Raw genomic sequence first — 6000 nt, 5'->3', positions numbered from 1 at the left:
GTGTGTGTGTGTGTGTGTGTGTGTGTGTGTGTGTGTGTGTGTGCACCTAATGTTAATTGTTACGCTCCACGTGGATTCTTTTTCTTTTTGGGAAGGATCATCCCAAATAACCAAGAAAACAGAGTTAAAATCATCAGCCCAATTTGTTAAAGTCAAGTAGCAACAACGTGTAGAAAAAAAACAGATAAATAGTTCACAGTCTTCAGCGCTGGACGACTGTCATGAGCCCTTACGGGAAAGCACAGAGTGGCCCAGAACAATAATACTCTACTCCTTCTACGTAAGTTTGTGCTTGTAGCATGACAAGGAAGATCAGGAATGGAGACACAAAACTGGAGTTTCTACCTAAAATCTGGAGGATCACTGTAATTCCCCTCAACTAAGCATAAGGAGTCCCAGTACATTTGATTCTCCGAAATAACTAGAGCCATGAGACTCCATGAGAATTTAACAACCCAGAAAGATACTCCTCATTTGTTTGACAGGAGCATACATGCAAGAAAGATATGGAATGCAATTTGTCCCTGAATAATCTTTCTTTCAAATTGTCAGACTTTCCCTCCGGACTGGCAAATTCAGCCTTAAGTGTGAACCCATGGAAGCGAGGCATAGCCGGTGTCAGAAGAACCCATGAGCACGTGCGACTGTAGTTCAGGTAAAATGTTGCCAGCTCCTATATGCCTGAATATTATTTTTAATAACTACTGAGTCAGCTTTCGAGTCTTGGATTTGCTTCTCCATTGAGGGAGAACAACAGATTTTTTTTTTCATCCTCTCTCTATGGGTGGCTTTGTCATGGGCTAATAAAAATGGTTCTGTTTTTAGTGGAAGTAAAACGTGGTTTTTATAGCGTCACTAAAGCCCAGCCTTCATCTGGATGTGGTTATGTGCGTCAGGATAGTGGAGTTGTCTCCAAGTCAAGATGTGAACCCAGAAACCATCAACCAAAGTGAATCCTGGCAGGTTTCCACACGAGCAGATGATTTTTAAACTCGTTGCATTCCGAGGTCTTTGTTAGACAGGGATTCAAACACACGAGTCAGTAAAGATTTCATCTCCTCTCAGGAAACAAAACAAGTCTTTTTAAATTGGACATGGTCGCTGTGAAGGACTTTGGGTTTTGTTTTCTTTTATATATAGGTTTATCCGGACCAAAGTTCAGCTCTGACAGCACTTCCACTGCAGCTCTGACTTTACAATAGATCTTGTCAAAGGCGTCTCCAAACCCAAAGCTTTATTGAAATGTAGCTCTCAAAATGCATTTCCTCCCTTACAAATTTGTTCTGTTTTGATTTTTATTGTCACATTTAAATATTTCAGCTTAGAAAATAAATTTTAATATCAGACAGTAAATATAATAAACAGCTGAGGGAAGCACATTGCTTCAGAAAGCACTAGAAGTACAGCAGGGACATTTTAACCACCATAAGGTAGCAAGTATTTTTTGCAACCCTACTGTAGGCCTGCTAGTTGCCTGGCAGCTAATGCAAATGCATTAACTGGATGTTTGTACTTTTTGAATGGTCTGGCTTTTGTCTGCTTAACTTGCTAACGATTTATAAGTTGTACCAGACTGCAGGCCTTGTGCCAGTTTATTTTTGGCAGCCGTCATATTTAAAAGTGCAATTGTACAAAAGTAAAAAAACTACAACACCAACTGTCTTGAAAGACAGATATTAGCGGCAAAAGACTTTAGCCTAGGAGAATCCGAAAATAACAGCCAGAGCAACAACGCTCTGGCAACAACACAAGAGCGTTGTTCCCATAGACTTTTAGACTTTTAAAAGTTTAAAAGTCTTTTAGACTTTTACTGGGACTTTTAGAAGGCCCAGTAAAAGTCCAGAACTGGATCTAATTGGAGAAGTTAAGGCAAATCTTTCTTTTTTTTTTTTTTTAAATAGATATTTACAGATGCTATCCATCAAATTTGACAGAGCTTGAGTTATTTTGAGAAGATGATGCCGACATACCCAAAGAGATATGCAGCTGTAACTTCTATTCTGTCCAATTAAATACAGATTTGCATTTGTAAAAACAAAAACGAAAAAGGCAATTCCCTTTCTTTTCTGTTGACCTATCACATAAAATGTAAACAAAATACAAAATGTTTGTGGTTGTGTTTTGACAAAATACTTAAAGGATCAATGGGTGAGAATACATTTGCAAGACACTGCACATAAATATTTGCCGTTTTATATCATATTATATATATACTTTGGTATATATATATATATATATATATATATATATATATATATAAAAAACAGGTCATTTTGTTCCCACGAAGAAAAAAAAGGTTTTTATTGTTCAAACAAACTGCATTTGGTGGTACTCCTCGGGAAGGGAACTGGATATTGAAAAAGAGGTGGAAAAATACTATCGGAGCAACTTGGTAATTTTATTTATTTTTTTTTACTAAAGACTAAAGTGGTCATGCATATAAATGAATGTGCAACTGTTGCTGCTGCGTAATTAAAAGGGTCTTGAATGCTCACATACAAAGCTTAAATAAAACCATAAGGAAAGTGAAGGCAGGACTGACTGTGGTTTACACCTAAATGTCTTTTTGGATCTGAAACAGAATGATCTGCGGCTGACAGACACTTCCAGTCCTGGCCTGAAATCCAGACTTGCAGCAGCAGCTGCAACACCAGCATCCAGATGTGGACAGCTGTCCTGGCCCATACACAACAATACAAACTACAGTTATGTCTAATACAATCTACCATATATTTCTCTTACTCCTCTCTCTCCTTTCTAAACATATCATGTTTAATCTTCAAAGCACATGTATGATTTTGGTCAGTGGCTTACAGACAAAAGAATGCCATAAGATAGACTTGTTGCCAGTCCAAAGCACTAAATAATAGTCTGCTTCTTCATACTTGTAGGTTTGACAGAAATGCTGTTTTATGACATTTCTGTTTGATGTGTTGGAAGCCAAGTGTTGAGAAGACATAACAAGACTGGATATTTCTCTGGACTCAGCTTGCATTCCACCACTTTGCAATAGCAGTTCGAGTTAAAAATGAGAAGCTGCCTGCTTGAGTCTTTTTACACAAATAACTCTTCTGGCTACATGCCGCCAAACTTAATTCTATGAAAAACACAATGAAATTGAAGCAGGACATGCATAAAACGATGGCTTCCCAGACTGAAAACAATGTGGTGATTCAACCTCCCAAGTCTAGATCCACATAAATCCACACTGGGTTCCCACTAGAACTTCATAACCTGCATTTTGGCAGGTGGCCTTTCATCTTATTAACAGATAGTAAAAGGACAAATTAAACTGTGAGAGACAGGGAATGCTAACTCCTCCATAAAATATGTTCCTGTTTTGAATTTCATTATCTTGTATATTGATGTTTTATTTCTCTTGTAAGGTTTTAATGAGGTTTTGAAATAAATGTGTGATTGATCTGAACAATGTGGGAGGTGTAGAAAGGTATTCTGAAACAGTGCGCAGAAACTCAAGACCTGAGCTTATTTTGAAGAGGACTATCTGACAGTCATGATGTGGATTTCAAAAGCACTTTAGAGGCTGGTAAAAGTATTTAGTAAGAAGCTGATAAAGTTGTTACAGGTCAGCTTTAGCTTTAAGCTCATCTGGAAATGTGATACTGATTTAGGGTGGCTTCCAAAAAGAGGATACAAAGCCAATATAATCCCAGTGACAAGGAATTTACAAAGGAGTTGACTTCAACCAGAATTCACTTTACTGACAAACACATAGGCAAAAAAACTTTTTTAAATATATATTTTTTTCCAATTTGGCTTTGAATAACTTTTATCTGAGAGACAAGATTATGAGCTTAGATTTTGATAAGGAAGAAATAAAAGTCAGTTCACTTTGCTACTACCATCTGCCCCCCACATGCTGAGATGCAGCACAAATTTAACTGGCTTTAATGAGCAAGGGTAGTCATCTCTGTCTTTCCTTCAAGTCAGCACTTAATGATTCAGGGTGAGCATTTCACCCTGACCAATAAACAATGCTACCAGTCTTAATGTGAAACATGTACTGTGCTTTTCTTGTTGCACCTAATTGTTTGGAATTCAATACCTTTTTTTTTGTTGTTTTTTTTACATCAAACGGATACCAGACTTAATGCAAAATGCAGTTTTCAAATTCTGTAATTTTGGTCAGCTTCTCTTTTCAGAATCGTTTTTAAGAAGGTTTTCAAGAATGAACATAATTTTCAACGTCACACAGAGTATCTCAATCAGCCTCAAGTCCAAGCTTTGACAAGGATGACAAGGTCAGCCCAGACCATGACTTTTGTGATTCTAAAGCAATTCAACGTCTGATTTTCTGGTCAGCTTCACATCATTGTCCCCCTGAATAAAAGGAGGCACACTTTTCAAAAAGGTTCCACTTTTATGAAGTCAGTGCAAAGAATATTTTCCTAAAAGTTAGTCCGGCACTACTCACACTAACTTCTAACAATAACCTTGTTTCTCATCTCATCTTGAAATTATCCAGCTTTCCTTTTTTACGGTGACAAACAGGTTCTATATGAAAGCTTAATTTTCCATGGTTGGCAACAAAGACATGCAGTGTCTTTCTCTAAAAATGTATTCAAGTGAATTATTAAACAATACATCCCATTTACTTTTGAGTAGCTTTATCTAAATAAATGCAATCCTTATATTAAGACAACTTCTTTGTTGTTTTGGTCTGATATTAAAATTTCTTTCATTATCTGAAAGAAATCCTTAAGGGGCAAAAACGTTTCACTGGACAGTATGCAGTAAGTAGACCACTAAATGAAGAGCTTATGCTTTTGGAGATTACAGATCATATTCAGATATTCACAATTTTTTGTATAAACAATATATGCAAAAAGTATTGTTTTAACTCTCATGACCAAATTGATTCAAAGCTATCAGAGAAATGTGCCAAAACTGCATATAATTTCACAGGAGACATTATATATGTTTTTTAAAGTATTAAATCAGCCCAAAAATACAACAAGACATGCTGTTTAGACTTGTTTTGCATCTACAATTTGTAAGATAACTCACACATTTATTCAATTTGCTCCTTTCCCTCAGATTTAAGTCCTGGCTCTGGTATGATGGAAACACTAACTTGCAGACTAACAATGGTCTACAACCACAGCACAAACCCAGGTTTGGTGTTTTGTGTAGCAATCATCCAACCTTCTGTTCTCCACAACAGAGCTTTGTTCAAAATCAAAACTGAGGAATGTTAAACCAAACGGCCCGCTTTCACGAAACACAAACAGGCTGGGGTTCATTAATGGAGAACTCACAAGACATGAGCTGAAGACAAAACAATTGCAGCCATGATTCCAGCTAAGTCACAAGTACTGTGTGTGCCGTTTTAAAGACAAATCCCCCCCACCCCGGTGTCCTGCATGCTTTCCTGAGTACACACTGTGGGCCATTTACCTTTTTTGTAAGAGGAGTCTTCAGGAGAGGTAAAACCTTTTCATCCCAACAGAAGAACAAGACGTCATCCACACCACAGACTGTCCTGAGTACGTGCCAGTGTGTCTTCATTTGAAGGCTCCACCGATAGTAAAATACTCAGAAACAGCATGCAGTGAAGTGAATCTTCAGCCAATGAAATGGATTGAGTTTCTCCTGACAGAAGCACTCTCATATGGATGGTCAGTTTTAGTAACATGATAACAGAAGAGTCTCCATTTGCTGAAGGTTTGATCCCTAAACGTAGCCGGATATTGGCTATATTATATAAAAGTGATCTCCAAATTCTGTTGGAGATCCAAAAATAGCTCCTTTTAGTCAATGTTTTGCTCATTTCTGTGTGTTTTATTACCAAAATACAGCAGCTACCCAATGAAGCCTCAATATTAAGTAACATATTTGTCACCAAACAGATTTTTATATAAAAACAGATCCAGAGGCTGTTAACAAGCGGTGCCATTGTCGAATGAGGTTGGGCATCCTTATCATGACCTTGGTGCTTGATAGGTTCACATAGCAGCCTCAGGTGTCCCACAATGCATT

General features: G+C 37.4%; 1 protein-coding gene across 3 annotated transcripts in view; it reads right to left on the bottom strand.

The window, feature by feature from the left end:
- The window catches only part of thsd4 (thrombospondin type 1 domain containing 4), a 39136-nt gene that overhangs the window by 12071 nt on the left and 21065 nt on the right, over positions 1-6000 (bottom strand). The window lies entirely within an intron of this gene.

Source organism: Poecilia formosa, unplaced genomic scaffold, assembly GCF_000485575.1.
Source record: "Poecilia formosa unplaced genomic scaffold, Poecilia_formosa-5.1.2 Scaffold46, whole genome shotgun sequence".
NCBI lineage: Eukaryota > Metazoa > Chordata > Actinopteri > Cyprinodontiformes > Poeciliidae > Poecilia > Poecilia formosa.
The sequence above is the reverse complement of the archived record's forward strand: the minus strand, read 5'-3'. Positions and strand labels throughout refer to the sequence as shown.